The sequence below is a fragment of the Corapipo altera genome, unplaced genomic scaffold, assembly GCF_003945725.1.
Source record: "Corapipo altera isolate COAL_440 unplaced genomic scaffold, ASM394572v1 113, whole genome shotgun sequence".
NCBI classification, from domain to species: Eukaryota; Metazoa; Chordata; class Aves; order Passeriformes; family Pipridae; genus Corapipo; species Corapipo altera.
Window position 1 is genome coordinate 379,233 of NW_020884895.1, and position 16,520 is coordinate 395,752.

General features: G+C 43.8%; 1 protein-coding gene across 7 annotated transcripts in view; it reads left to right on the forward strand.

Moving 5' to 3' along the window:
• Positions 1-16,520, forward strand: part of FGF12 (fibroblast growth factor 12) — a 224,899-nt gene that overhangs the window by 197,083 nt on the left and 11,296 nt on the right. The gene's annotated exons all lie outside the window — the stretch shown is intronic.

A 16,520-nucleotide genomic window follows, 5' to 3' on the forward strand; every position in this document is an offset into this window, starting at 1 on the left:
AGAGAGGTTATCTCTGCTGCCTGCAAGAGATCCAAGCACATTCTGCATATCTGGGTTTGTATGTTTAGGCTGAAGACACCGTAAAGCCAATAGCAGTGGGAGTGATAATATGATGGCAGTTTACTACTAAGAGACAAAGATCTTTGCTATTCCATGTGTACAGATGCTGTGGGATAGTATGTGCAAGTCCACACAACCAAACCAAAGGGATTATCAGCCAGGCAGAAAGGGACCTGGGGGTACTAACTGACAGGAAGCTCAACATGAGCCAACAGTGTGCCCAGGTGGCCAAGAAGGCCAATGGGATCTTGTCCTGTATCAAAAATAGCGTGGCCAGCAGGACCAGGGAAGTGATCCTTCCCCTGTACTCTGCGTTGGTGAGGCCACACCTTGAGTATTGTGTTCAGTTCTGGGCCCCTCAGTTCAGAAAGGATGTTGAGGTGCTGGAGTGGGTCCAGAGAAGAGCAAGAAGGCTGGTGAAGGGACTGGAGCATAAGTCCTATGGGGAGAGGCTGAGGGAGCTGGGGTTGTTTAGCCTGGAGAAGAGGAGGCTCAGAGGTGACCTCATCACCGTCTATAACTACCTGAAGGGAAGTTCTAGCCAGGTGGGGGTTGGTCTCTTCTCTCAGGCACTCAGCAATAGGACAAGGGGGCACGGGCTTAAGCTCCGCCAGGGGAAATTTAAGTTGGATATCAGGAGAAAATTCTTTACAGAAAGAGTAATCAGGCATTGGAATGGGCTACCCAGAGAGGTGGTGGATTCACCATCCCTGGAGGTTTTTAAACGCAGATTGGACATGGCACTGAGTGCCATGATCTAGTAAATGGACTGGATTTGGACCAAGGATTGGACTCGATGATCTCGGAGGTCTTTTCCAACCCAATTGATTCTATGATTCTATGATCTTTTAGGGGAAGAGACGGTTGAGGTTGGTTTGTGTTTCAATATATGATTGTCTTTTCCATGTAAGCATGAGAGTGCCCACAGTGCTTTCGCAGCTCTGGGGTTGCCATCAGTGCATGCAGCAAAGGAGAGCAGCCAGACCATAGCAAGTGAGCTCTGCTCTCCTATTCTTTCCCTTTCTCCTTATATCAGTGACAGCTCCTTGCACTGGGACCGTTATGTGCAAACCCCATTCAGCCCAAACAATACAGTCAGGGTCTGAATTTCTGCTCCTAACCATTGATCACTGCATGCTGCCTCTAATTCTTTCCTTCCTTGGAAACAGCTTTTTCATGGAAATTAACTTGTTTGGCCAAAGGTGCTCATTGTTGCTGTTTGGATTATTTTCAACAGAACAGTTGACAGCAACAGCAATAAACTGTCATTTGTTTGGGCAGGAGCCACATCTCTGCACCACTTCCCAGCTGCTGTGATGGTTGCATGCATGGGGTTTGGAAGAGTTGGGGGTAGACCCAGGGGCTCTTGGCTGCAGAAGTGAAGCAGCAGTACAGGACAGTCCTTTTTCACACCAAAATTTCCTCCAGGTAGAAGGAGAGAGTTTTGGCCATTGCTGAGGTTTCATCCAGGATAGCAGAAATCCCACACAAGAAGCAGATGCAAATGTGTAGGCAGCACAGTATATACAAGTCAGCCTGGTGTATCTAAAATACAGCATGTGTTGAACTCATCCAGCCTTTTTTCTGCGGCACCTGTACAGTACTGATGCACTGGGACATGCTGAATATATTGTCTGCTCTGTGTGTTCTTGTTTCCTGTGGGGGAGTGACAGGAAGGGATAAGCCTCAGCACAGTGCAGCAAGCCCTCCCACATCCCACAGGGCTATCGGGATGGCACTGCTGCAGGGGGCTGCCCTGTTTGTCTGTAGGTGGGTCAGGACTGTGGAAGATTCCCAGGAGGATCCCTTCTAGCTCTCAGGGTGGCTCTAGAAGAGCAGAGTCTGAATATCTGTTTCTGCAGATGCTCTTTTACAGAATCCTGCCACCAAGAGGTGATGAGGGCAGTTTATGTACCATGGATTACGTGTGTGAGAGCAAAGGAGGGATGGGAAACCTCTGTGCCATCCCATGGTGCGCACAAGGTGCCCTGTTAGCCCAGAATGTTAGCCCAGTTCACAACTCCTAGTTCCAGTGTTGTCCCCTGGCATTAGGCTGCCAGCCAAGCAGTCTGTGACTGTCACTGCTCTGTGCTGTGATGCAGGATTGCAGCAGAGAGATGGCAATACACGTGCTCAAATCAGTTGAATGAAACTTATTTCACATGTGCAGCACTTCAAGATTGCTTGCTGACTGCTGGGCTCAGGCTCTCCCTGTTATATTGAGATGTTGACAGAGACCTTGGTGCTGTTACTTTCTTGCTCCACACACCATCAGAGTCTCCCAGGGGAGAACAATGTGTCCCTTTTTCATTACACTTAAAAAGCTTTATTTCTGTTTCAAATTTCTGTATGTTAGAAGTTGCCAAGGAGAAGTTCCTTCTCTCAGTCAATTGAAGCAGAAACAGTGAGGTAGAGCCTAAATGTTTATAGAGCATGATGCTTGTGACCTGTGCCTTAAGGACCCATCAGAGCAGCTGAATTTCTGTGATCTAATTTGTCGTAAACTGTGGCTCAGGAACAGAAGCTTACTGTGAGGAAATAAAACACCAGGGAATAAAGAAGGAGGAATTAGAAGTGGGAAAATATAATGTAAGCTATGAATTAAGGGAAAGAGAAGTTTGTGTGATGTGGCAGTGCCTGTATTGTGAGACTGAAGGAGATGAGTTGTTTGGCAATTTCAGAGTAAACTGGTATCCTGAAAAGCATGGAAGGGAGGACATCCTGTTCCCAGTCCAGACAGCTCTAAGAAATACCCTGCAGGGTCATCCCTGAAAGGGCTGTTGTCAGATATGATGAAGATGAAATCGCTGTTCTTCTCTGCTGTCCCCAGCACATTTTTCCCAAAACTGCAGTCAGTGCAGTTGTTCTGCATGGCCTGTGAATGCCAACACATCTCCCCAGTGCTCTGACCCTGAGTGCACACCTTCAACTTTCAAATGGCTTCTGCAGCTGAGGGATTGCCTGCCACACTTCAGGAATCCCCAGCTTCTCCCTGGTCATCAGATTTTCATCAACTGTCTGGTTTCAGCAATTCCTCAGTATCTGGCCACAAATTTTCCTAATACCATAGTGTTCTAGTCACTGTCTGCACAGATTTGTCCTTTGTCCCAGCAGTGCATTGGGATGGGGAGCAGCTAATACAGGGGGAATTTGCTTCATGAATGACTCATGCTGAGATGACCCTAATCCTATTCAGTTCAAAATAAAGAGCAAGAAATGGCACAATTAGAACTGTGAAAGGAAGAGGCCCTTGATGTACTGTGGCCACCCCGCCTCGTCTGTCATCACTTTCTCTGGTTTGTGTCTTCACACGAAGCCAAGGGATGTCACAGCACCCAATCTCAGGGCCTTTTGAGGATCCACAGGTTAGTGGGATTTTGTGGATGAAGCTGTGAGCTGCATCCTGCTCTGTTTTGGCTTTTGATCACCAGGAGATGTGTGTGTCAAAGTGCAGTAGCAAGATGACAGTGCGCTTTGTTCTGTTGCCTACAGGGATAGCAGCCCACTGCTTGAAGCACATGGTGTTCAGGAGTTTGCCACATTGATGAAGGGAAAGCATATCAGACTTTGACAAGTTACACTGGAGGCTGAACATTGTCAGCTGTAGAGTACATGCTAGCACATATACTGCATGCATAAAAAGCTGTTTATGTTTGTGAAGGGAGAAGCTGCTGATGATGATAGGGAATTCATTTCCATAGACCTTTTGGGGCTTTTTGATGTGCCTGTGCTTGACATCGCTGCTGAATGACTTTCAGTTTCCCAAACATTATGCTGCTACTGCTGGAGTGAGAAAAAGATGGGCCACAGCCTTTGTGCCAGGGATCTCGGGCTCAGAAGGCGATGAGGAGTGGAGCTTTCCTGCAGTGGATCCTGCTCTGTCTGGCACCAGAGCTTTCCCATTGTGCCCTGAATGTGGTAGAGAAAAGTTTTTCACTGAAAGCATCAGGCTGGAATTCAGAGAATCCAGATTCTGACTCTGACACAGCCTTTCCAAGGATCTTATGCAACTGACCTTGTTTCTCTGTGTCCTTTACCTCCTCACCATGGTGGGACTTTCTCCATGCCTTGTAGGATCCTTGTGTGAGTGCAGCAAATGGAAATACTTGGTTTCTCTGCTGGTAGGCACCATTTGTTTACCTGGGGAAGCAGACATTCACCCTTATTTGTGGCATTAGGGGATTGATCCTGCTTCTGTGAGCTGTATAAGTGTGAATCTGGCACGACACAGGTATCATGATGGTCACAATTGCGTTTGGCAATTTCTTATCTCCATTTCTTATCCCATTTTCTTTCGCCGTTTTCTCCCAGACACCTTGAAATCTTGACACCAGTGAATTGTCCACAGGCTGAGACCTGACAGGGCCTCCCCTGAGTTGAGCAGTGAAGTGCAATCCTGGAGCTGCTCTTCCAAGCTGAGCTCCATCAGGAATCCCCCCTCCTGTAAACATTTCACTGAAGCCTCTCCTGGCTCAGACCGTTTTTGACTCTCCTTGGGGATCTATGGCAGGTCCCACACCCTACTCTGAACACACAATGCCTGCCACACTTGTGTAGTCCCACAGGAGTCTGGGCGCTTTGCCTAAGCACCAGGACACCCTTTCTGGATCCAGAGCGAGGAGGAACTTTCACTACATATTTGCCCTTTTCTTTGCCCTGCTGCTGGCCACTGCCACACTGCTGCTCTGACTCAGTACAGTCGTTCTTAAATCAGTTTTAATAAGCATGTTTGAAGCAGAGGCAATGGGCTGGAGAGGTTGGTATCCTCAGGAATACCGCCCTGTCACACAGCATGCCTGTCGTGAGCGTATGTCTGGAGTCAGGATGAAACCCATGGCTCTGGCTGTGAGGCTGCAGCACAGAGAAGGTTTCCAGCTGCCCATGAAAAGCAGCTGATGGATCAATGCTGCCAGCAGGCATTGTCCCCTGCATCATGACCAGTAATTGGTACATGGGGCTGCGCTGTCCTTTTACAATAATCACTTCTTTTATCGCCCTCTTCAAAGGTGGCTTTGCATACAAGACCAAGAGCGAAACCATAGCTCATTACTTGATTGCATAATTACATTCTGCTACAGTGTAATTTGGTTATGGATGTTATTAAGTGGATCAAGGTCAGCAGTAGGGCTCAGGACACAAGTGGGGGGGAAGAAGGCTGAGAACTTTTTAGCTCAGAATACCACCTTGTTGGCATCTTTCGCAGCTCAGGTCAGTTTTTTGTGGCCCTGCTGCTTGTCCCTCTGGCCTCACGGGCAAGATGTATGTGATGCTTTTCACATGGCTTTTCACCTGGTTGTGAGGTAGCCAGCAGCAGCCCCACGGTCAGCTGGTTAGAGGGGTGCAAGCAGTTGGTTCATTTGAAAAGCCCACTTGCCTTCCTTGCAGAGCCTTTCTGCAGGAGTCCATTGAGGCCCCTGAATCTGATGTCTGTGTTACTAGGGGCTTTGGGCTACATTTTGGCTGGAGAGCAGAAGGTGACAGCTGCCTTGTCTTGTGAAACAGCTTTGTAGTATAAGTTGTGGGGGAAAGCAAGAGGGTTCTAAACGGAGCTTTGTTGAGAACTGGGGATGTGTTGTAATTGTAACAAGGACAGAATCAAATAATTCAGGGATCCTCTTCCACTCTGCATAATCTCTGTCCTGCTGCGTTGAAGCATGGACTGTGCTGCACTGTGGCAGCTTCTAACTGGCTATGGACATTACTGGGTGCATAGACTTTTTTTCCCCATTTACAGAATTGGGGAAAGAAGCAACAACAGGCATTAAATGTACACCCAGACTTGTAAAAAAAGTGTATGTACCTCAGAATGGTAACTGAAAGTAAGTCATGCAACAAAGTTGAGCCCTTCAGAACAACCTAGTCTTTCTACTGGCTTCCAGAACCTATGAATAAATAATTTAATGGCTATTAATGTGAATGCTGCTGATTTTGAATCTCAGTTCCTACCATATTAAACCCTACAGCCAGCTCTGCCCTTAAGGAACATTCTTTCTGCAAGGACTTTTTATCCATGCAAATGTTATCTCCACCCTCTGAAGAGGCTAGAGCTAAAAAATGGCTTTTGAAAATGTGTAGCACCAGGATTATCATGCCTTGGTTTTTTATCAAATATACGCTAACAAAAAAAACAAAAGAACAAAACCCAAGACTTTTCAATATCAAAGTTAAATTTAGAAAGCAGACGTTTTAAAGCATCCTTGTCAGTTGAAAGTTAATTTTTTAATGACCATCTTGAAAAGCAAAGTCTTACAACTCTCATTATTTTTCTTTTGTGCCTCATTTGCCTCATATTTTTTTACTGCCCTCTTCTAAGTAAAATGATCCCCGTGGTGCTCTTACTTTCTGTTCCTCTAAGTGCAGTTATATGTATTTCTCTGTGTATTAGCAGTTTGCTAATATGCTTTGGTTAGATTAGTTGAAATACTGTAGTGTAAAACCAGTAAATAAAATCCAGTGGTTTGATAAGCATTCTACCACTTGCCTGACTGAATTTCTGCTTCACATGTTTACACCTTCGATATTCTTTTGTGTTGTGCAATACTGTGACAGTCGTTCATGGCTACACTGTTTGTGTGTAGCCTCCTGTGTGACAGATTTGGACAGGCTGGGACACTGTGCCTGTTGCTGACCCCAACACCATAGATTATAGGGACTGAAGTGACTGTTCAGGTTCATTAGTATGAAGAGATCATCAGATAACAGAGTTTTGCTAAGTCATTCTGCTTGCTTGGAGTCCCCGCCTTTGATTGAGTTAAGGCAGACACTTTGACTCAGGTTGTCTTTGGGTTTTTCTCTCCTAGCACAAGTTATGTTTCTTCTAATCATCTGCTTTGTTTCCCTTGTTATGAAAGTGATCATATCAATTTTAATAAAAACATTCATGAATCAATGTTTATTCCTTGAACAGAATGTGTAGTCCAGCTTTAGTGATTCTTAGAGGAACCAGTTCTGCTCATGTTGCTGCACTAATGATTCAGAATTTAGGATTGATGAAAACAGATGAAAACTATGAAATAGTACAGATTGTAAGAAAAGACTGTTATGCCCATGAGCAAATGGTTTCTCTTTTGTGGGGCTTTTTTGTTTCAGTGTTGTTTTTTTTCCCTCCCCCTATTCCATGGCAGCAGAGAAGAAAGGAGGAATGATGTTTCTTCTTCAGTGAGATAGTCAGGACAGCTCTAAGGTTTCCTTTCCCCCTTAGCATGTTTGCTGGAACATATAAATAAGATTTCTTTAAAATTTATCATGATAAGAAAAATATTCTCAGACCTCTGACTCTGAAGTCTAGCTGTGACACACAGTAAACTCCAGGCTTTCTGCAAGTAAGGTACTAAAATTCAGATAGGGTTAGCAACTGATCTTTTTTGTTGTTATTATGGCAAATGTGTCTGTTCGTGACTGTTGGTGGTAAGCTTTCTGGAGGGCTTTGTGTTACTATATCCAGGCATTTCAGATCATAAAGGAACAATCTGAGGTGTAAACTCCACATGGCAGGAGAAGAGGACCTTATGTACAGCCACCACCCAGGTTACAGCATGCTGCTCACATTCCTGTTTTCCAAAGGATACACAAGGCCCTCGACTCCTGTTAAGGATGTTGGCATTTCAGATCATCACATGCCTACTCTATTATACACCACTGCAGTAAGCCAACTATCCCAGCTATCTCTGGGATTAGTGCTTTAGTTCACTTTTGGAACAATCCCTCCAGTAACCTTCACATACAACTCTTTGGTTTGCACCACAGAGCAGTCTTAGGCTGTGCAAACTAGATTGCTTTTGGATGAAGCCTAACTGAAGAGTGCTCTTTGCAATGCCCCTAAAGTACTAGATATTCAGACCATGGGACTAAGTGGCAGCTAGACCAGACTGAACCCATCCTGAGATGTGTACAGCACCAGCATCCAGCCCTTGCTACCAACAGCTTCACTCTACACATTTGGTCCCGCAGTGTAAACACAGTCTCTGTAAAAAAATCATCAAACCTCTACAGATCTGATTGTAAACCCTGAATCTCACTGAGTCTGCATGCTGCAATAAGTAGCTACAAAGAGAAAACAGTAATTTTTAACTCTGGATTGCTCTGTTGATTTTGGGTCATATAATTTAAAGACAGTTGCACAGTCTTCTGTATACTAGTAACACAATAAAATGGTCTCCTACTTTACTGTGCATTGTGCCAAACAGAGTTAGTGTGTTATATTACTCTCTCTAGAGTGACTGTATTATCTTAGATTGGAAGTTGCAGTCATTAGTTGGCTTCTGAACAGGATCAGATGCCAAAGCTAATCTGTGTTCTCTAGCAAAGTGTGCAACAGAGTGAAAAATTTCACTATAACCACTACTCTAAAATCCCCAATGATATACTTCCATCTGTCTGATTCCTGGGAAGCAAAGCATCAGCTACAATGGGTCACTTGGCTGCATACACTGGAACAGTCAGATCTAAACTGTGGCATAGTTTGGGTTCATTCAAACTGTTTGTGCATTGTCCACGGGTTATTTCACATCAAAAGGAAACTAGCAGAAGAACAAGTCGAGTTGTCAGCACATACATATTGTGGAAATCCATTCAAGGTATTAATAAGCCCAATCTTCTCTGTGAAGTTGTTTTGGACTGTAAGATTTGTCAGTGCTTTCAAGCTAGGCAGAGGTACTGTGGTCAATATGTGGATGGAAATTCTGTCACAGCAGAGTTGGTTGATTTTCTGAATTCCCAGAAAATCCGTGGGCAAAGGGCTGTCTACCCCTCATGCCATACACTTTTTTCTTCCTCCCTTTCTCTCCCAACAATGTTCTCAGTAGCTAGAGGCTCATTCATTCCTCAGGCTGAATTCACCTCTATTATATGCAACCAAAGACAGGTTCTTTGTACACAATGAGCAATTTAAGGAATATTAGATGGGATGCTAGCCCAACATGTCTGGCCTAAGGACACAGCGTCTGGAGGAGTCAGGACCAGCAGAGGATCCTGCTCTCAGGAATTAAAATCCAGTGCCTCAGTAACATGACAGGTGTTCACCAACAAGCTCCCTTCCGCTGGCAGTAAATGGTGCTCAGAAGCAACAGAAAAGTTCCTGCAGATCCTCTACATGGTCTTCCATTATAGCACCTACCTACCTTCACTAGGGGTTGGGATGATGAGTAGAGGGATTTGAAGTGTCACCCTGAGTGTCAGCCTGGCAGATATTAAGGAAGTACCATTGACTTTTTTTTCTGACTTTATCTGCAGAAATGTTGCTGGGACCCAGGCATTGAGGCACAAATCTCAGTGGGTTCCCTTTGGCTCTCCCGGTAGGCAACAGAGCTGACCTCCACCCAAGAATATGGCCTGAACCTTTCCTTTTCCCTGTGTAGGCACTGCAGCAAGGGGTACAAGGGGAATGGAAAAGCCACATAAATTGTCACGCTTCATAACTTTTGTCTTGGTTGCAAGAACCTGCCTGTCCAACACCAGCTCACCCCAGCCTCAGCTGATGTTTTAGACCACAGGACTTTCTGTTAATTGGCCAGTTGTAGCTAATCTGTCAGTAAGCTGTCAAAATACTAATAATCTAGCACCACTCATTTTCAAAATGGAAATTCTAGCAGCAAAGAAATTGAATTTCCAACCCTGGTCATGACAGCTCTGAAATTGGTTTAATTCAGGAGAGATCTTTCCAGCGGTAGGAAAGATAGGGAGAGTGTCGGAGATGGTGTGTTTCCACTGAGTCTCACAGTTTAAATTTAAGAGTCAAAGCAGAGAGGCTATCTCAGCATATGAGCAGCTCAGGGCTGTAATAGGCCTGGTGAGCTCCTTGGCAAGTTGTCTTATCTTCTGTCCATGTGACAATGAACTACTCAGAAAACTGGGCTGAGGACATTTTCTCTCCTCAGACCTCCACTCCACGCAGGGCTGCACTGTCAAGTAAGGACAAACCAGTTTTTTCTGAGTGCTAAAAACTGTAAAACACTTGTAAGACTCTGCCTTACAAGGACTGGGGCTCACTCACATTCTCCTTCTCCCTGACACTATTATAACTGCATTATTTCATTTGTGTCAGAAAGAGAGGGTGTTTGCCTAAGAAACTCAACTGGAACTTGGGGAAAATAAGTTTCTCTACTTGCTCTGACACCTCCTGTTTATAGGGCACCCAGCAAGCCAACTGGTTTGTTTCAGTGCTCAGGACCTCAGCACAAAAATGTAGAAAATAAGAGATCTTGCCTGCCCCCTGTCATTATGAGGGCATTTTTATTAAATACCCAAGGCATTTGTACTGTAGTTTGAGCCTTTGAGGATGATTTTCGTATAAATAATAACATGATAAATCTAATATTGACTGCTTATTTCCACTAAATGGTTTCTTTTGACTATCAGAAGAAAATAATGTCATGTTTATAAATGCATAACTATTGCTTTAGTTTATAAATTGTTATTATTATCAATAATAATAAAAACAGCAAGATCACAAAAATAACCAAAGACCACAAATCAGTTTATTCTACCCTGTGCTCAGGGTCAAATCGATGCCAAGAAACATAAGAGAGATCAGAGGTTCAAAGCATCCCATCTGGCTGTGTTTCTAGGGTTCTTAGATTATTATTTTTCTTCATAGTTATTTCAGGCTTTAGCAGATGAGGCAGTACGATGCTAATTTAGGAAATCTGTTTTTCTTGTATGCAACTAACATATCTTCATCTTGTCCCATCTTGTCTCATGATCATTATCTCTGAATGCAAAGATGTATTTCTGGATACTATTTTGGAGTAAGCAGAGTTGATAACATTGTTAGTAATTTCAGACACTTTGTCAGGAAAACAGAATGTAGAGACAACAATAGATGAGTTAGGATTCCCAGGTTAGACATTATCCTGGGGTTTCACCAGATCCCCAGGCTGCCAGGAATGCAGTACCTGAGACAATGGTGTCAGAAAATCCCCCTTTATGGGAAGCAGTTGCTTTCCTGGAAGAGCAGTGCTGAACTGGGTGGGCCAAGTGCCACGTGAATGAGCTGTGCTGCAACTGCTACTCCAGTTCCTAGCAGTCCAAATTTTAAGAGGTTTAAAATTCCAGTTTGAAATAAGATCCAAAATTAAAAATCAAATCAATCAAACAAATGCCAAATATACCTTATGATTTAAAAAGAAGGGATGAAAATTTACTCCATCCAACCATGAATTTGAATTTGGAGTCCGTCATTAAGAAAAAGGACAAAATACGTCACTTGCTCCGTGTGCCACGTTGGTGAGCAGCTCAATGTGCAGGTTTCTTCAGATCACACTGCACACAGAACTGTGCAGTCATTGGTACCCAGACCTTAATGACGGAGCCTGTTCTCTCATCCATGCTACCTGGGTTCTCCAGGGAGGTATGGAAGTGAGCAGCCCAATGGAAGAGTCATCCCAAGCTATGCTCTTGTTACTCATTAAGCTGAAAGCTGTGTTCCTATCAGGATTGCATGAGCAGCTCGCCAAAGGCCAATGCAGTGAATTTGGGCACTTTATGAAGTACTTGGTAAAAATGTGCCTGCGTGATGTACAGGCCAAGAGCTGAAAGCAAAAAAAACACAATACTGAGCTGTGGTGGGACGGACAGGTCTGAATCAGGACCCCCAAACTCATCTGCTTTGTAGCCAAAAGGACCATGGCTTGTGTGGATCTATACTAGCTCATTTTCATGTGGGTAATGGGTTATGGGGCAGAATGGAGCTCAGTGTATCCTGAAGAACGTGCCACCTATGTGCCTGGGCAGATGTCCTTGCCACTGCAAGGTTACCTTGGCCATGTCCATGCTGCAATCACACCTTTGTCTCCAGCGTTTCTCTGTGGTGACATGAATAATTTAATCAGTCCTTGAACATGAAAAGGTGCTTTAGGACAGCCTTTGTCCGCATATGAAGATCTTCAGTCTAATTACAGAGGCTTGTCCGGCAGCTGGGGTTTTTTTCCCTGTCTAGAAATATTGGGTCAGCTCACAAGACTTAGCAGACCTGTACTCCACCTCTTACATGAGTGTTTTAAAGTGAATCCAACTGAATAATATGTACCTTGAGCACAGAGAGTTCCCACAAAAGTGAGGGCAGATGGCCCTGTAGTTATATTTTCAGAGGCAGTAAGATAGCTTGATAATGCTGCTTCTCAGCTCCTGGAGCTGGAGACCAGATCTGCATGGATGGTGATTTATTTGAAAATGTGCTCCCTCCAGCCCACAGATGGTCCAGGCAGAGTCAGAAAACTTGCAGTTACCATATTACCTCATCAAGTGAATCTCTGCTCTGCAGCGGGGCTGTACACTCCCATGTAGCAGCTTGTTATTTTAAATCGTATCTGCTCTCTCCTACTTCTAAAAGGCCACCAAGAAGACTTGTCACCAATCTCTTATGGAACTAGAAGGAGGAGGAAAAGTGAAGTGTGAAGAGTAGAATATCACCTACCATCTGGACAAAGATGTGATGAGATGTAAAGTTTGGATGCACATTTGTGGTTCTTGGTCGCATGCCAAGAGAGAGCTCAGCTACAATTATTTTAAAGCATTCCCAGACAGATGCAACCCTGGGTCATGGGAGAAGCTACATTGAGGCAGGCAGGCAGTGAGCTCCATCAGGCTCTGTGCAAGGCATCATTGCCTGTGGGAGTGCTGCTGTGGTCTGCACAGGGCTTATCCTGTGAACAGAATCTCCATGGTAAAGACCTGTCCTGGGAATAAGAGCGTACTGGGATCAAGTGCTGTGGTATGAGGTTTGTGGTCACAGAATCTCAGATATTCAAAGACATATTTAACCTCTGAACTTTCATGGGTTTAAATGGGAATCACGCATTTGCATTTCACCTGGAAGCCCAAATGTCTTCAAGAATCCTGTGCCTTTGCACTTCCATATTGATTTCAATGCTGAATTTCTCAGTGCTGTTGGCATCAGAGGGATGTTGATAAAACCCTGCTCTAGCTGAGGTCAGTGGGGAATGTAGAATGGGCTTTACTAGGTAAAGAACACCATAAAGCAGATGCTCTTCTATAATGCCATCCTTTTTCCTGGGATGGAACAGCACTTATACAGACATAGTGAACAGGATCCAATCGTTCCATGCTCTGCCTCCACAACCACAATGAAATGCCACTGCTGATAGCTGTGCTGATATTTATGATTCCTACTTAATATGTTTTAAATGAGTTGATGAGCTCTAAGTATTATGACTAACATCAGTAAGTATCCCGAGCCAGATTCTCTGGGAGGGAAGCCTTGCCATGCCATAGACTTTGGTGCATTTTAGTGCTTTTATCCCATCTGAAGATCTGGCTCAGTAATTGTGCAGAACATAAAAGAGAAACCCATAAGTGCTGTAAACAAAGGAAAACTGTTACTCTGGGAGTGTGTTAGTTAGATATTTCAACACTCATAATTAACATCCCTTTCCTAAACTGTGGCACAAACTACTTGCAGAATGGTTTTTTTCTTTTATTACTTCTGGTTTCAGTGACTAAATTTATTAAGTCATTAGGTTTGCTTGTGGATTTGTGTATTTGCTCTTCTCCTTTGGGTTATAATAAAAGGAGATCTTGAGGAAAAAAAAAAATCTTTATTTATCTGGCAATTTTGAGAATGTTTTTAGGGAAATGGTAAGCAATACAAACAAGCAACCCAGTCTGGGGGGACACTGAGTGAGCAGCTGGATTTGAATACAACAGCTAGTGACAGTGTTCTGCTGACTGCCTGGCTGGCCCTGAGCATTGCACATGGAAACCTGTCACCGTTTCTACCATGGTCTGGAAACATTGGGGGTTTCTGGGGAGCAAATTGCTGGCTGTCATGACCAGAACACAGAAGCACCATGCTGTTGCTTCCAGGGGACCCTTTCCTTGCAGCTCCCAGCTGAGGATGTTCAGTGGCAGGGATGCTCCCAGACTGGTATGGCAGGGGCTGGCACTGCTTTCTTGAGCAGCACCAGGGCTGTCCACTGCCCTGGCAGCACTATGAACTGCACCAGGCTGGGTCAGCATTTTGTGAAGGAGCTGAGACCTCCAAGGGTGGCAGTACATCTCTGAATGCCCTGAAGTCTCATGTCCACAAGTTTGGCAGCAGTGCCTCTGCACTGATGTCTGTGGAACTTCTACAGATGTGTACGGAAGTGCAAAGGAGAGTCCATCAAACACTCTGTGTTCAAGGCCCAGAGGCTAGGTTAGATCTACCTGACCAGGGCAGGTGAAAGCTGAGGTGGATTAGGAAAAAAAATCTGTCCTCTCACAAACCGCCCCTGGCCTGTGCAGCAGTGAGAGACAGATGGGGTCAGGCATTCCCAGCATCTCTCTGAAAGACCCAAGTGATGCAGAGATTGGCTTGTGCCTGCAAGTCCCATCCATATTTCCATCTACAGACAGCAGAAGACACTACTGGGGTGAAAGCTAAATTAAACATGTTATTTTTCTACACCAAGAATAACTTTTGGGGCAATCATGGTACCTTATACCCTCCCTGAGCAGGTCTGACCCAGTGGATCTCGGCCCCTGCCCTCCAATGGCAGTTGCATCCATTTAGCTCCTTTTGATTCCAAGTGTCATTAAATGTGGTCTTCCTAATTTTCTATGTGATAGCTATTGTGGATTTTTTTAGTAGACTGTGCAATTTCCAATAAAACTAGAGTTAGCACAAACCAGACCTATGTTTGTTTTTTCAAAGCAAATCTAATTACTCTTCTTAATAGAATTGTCTTTTGTTCAAGGAATTGGATTGAGATGCAAAAAACAAGTTGCAAGCAGATGCTAATCATTTTGCGTGTAAATTACTAACATTTCTTTTACAAATATTTCATGCAGATTTTTAGTTTAACAATTAAAAAAAAATCTGCTTTTCAAAACCACTTTCAGTAATGTCTGTAGACATTTAACAAAATACCTCCAGCTCTAAATCTCCAAGTAGTAAACAAATAAATGTATTTATTCACTTTGTATGCAAAAATAATTCATTCAAAGACACATATTTTACATGGAAGTTAAACCAGAGAAATTTCCTTTTTTTTTTTTTGCTACAAATCACCAGCATGCTCTTTAATGAGGAGAACTGGTGGGATTTCTGAGTGAGCTGAGTTCATGATGGTCCTGACAGGGGACCTCTATGGACTTTGTGCAGAAAATAGAGTCACTGTTTATTTCTTTGTTTAAAGACTGAAAAAAGACCGGTGATTAAAAGATGAAGCCATCTGTCCTCTCACTGTCTTGTACCTGATTGTGCTGTTTCAATCAAGAAGAGAGTTGGAAAAATAGTTGAGTGGGGTATGTTATAAGCCTGTTTCAAAAAGTCCCTGCAGCAAGTGAGGAAGTGAAGTGGGTGCTCATGACCCCAGTGTTTAGCCTCTGTTTTTCTGTGGGGTGAAGAGAAAGTATTGGACATCAGGTGTGCCCATCTAGCAACAGTGAACAACAGTGACCTTGTCTTATAAATTAAACCAAAGAAATAAAAAGAAAATCTTGCATGCCCCAGAGGTCTGGTCAATAGATCAGTGATTTTTCAAAAATACCTTCGGTTATCTCAGATTTCAGTCTGTTCAGCAGTGGCTGCTACAAACTGCTTTGTTAGTGTGAAGCCTGTTGTGCACACCTGCACTTTCCTCTTTCTTCCCAGCTCTTCTCAACCCAAGACAATTGAAACAGCAGTTCCCACCTGATTAGACATAATTGCCACAATTAATTTTGACAGTGAAGCTTGTACAGAGTTTCTGCCATTAATATCCCAGTAGCCTTTTGTTATTGGTAGCCCCAAAGCCATCAGCAAAAGGCACGTGATGAAACTTGATGAAGCATTGTAGCTGAAGGCTTGCCATTGGCCACTGAGAAGATATCAATGAAAAAAAATGTAAAGGTTTGCATGTTAAAGAGATTTGGAAGAGTAGCCTGCTCCTCTGTCCTGTCTCCTTTCTGGTCATACGGTTCTTACTCATTGTGTCAAGTCCATACGTGGTAGTGGCCGTGCCAAGGATTTGTGGTGCTCAAACCTCTAAAGTCCCCATGGAATGTCAGTTTGGTGGTAGGACGAATTGCATCCTGGAGTGTTTGTCCCCACATGGCACAGCTGTTGCTGGTCAGGTGATATACATAAGAAGAAGGATAATAATGAATAAAACCAGTATTATTTAACTAGAACTTAGCTGTCAAATCCGTGGGTTTTTTAAGCTGCCGAAGGGACAGTGCTGGGGTGTTTCTTAGTGGTGTTGCCATGGTTTGTGTCCTGAAGTGCTATTTCAACTGAATTGTGGGGGATGAGGAATCAACCAGCCAGCTCACAAAACCCATGGGACGCTTTTGTTTGCTTGTGGGGGAGCTTAAACATTTAAAGGAAATCAATATTTTTTTCTTCATTTTTTTCTTAAATCTTCATTGGGTTGATGTCTTTACATACATTTGCTTTAAAATAATAAAAGAATTTTGTTGCTTTATTGGTACAAGTGGATATACAATACGGCGTCTGCTTTTATGAACTACTGCTGCATGTC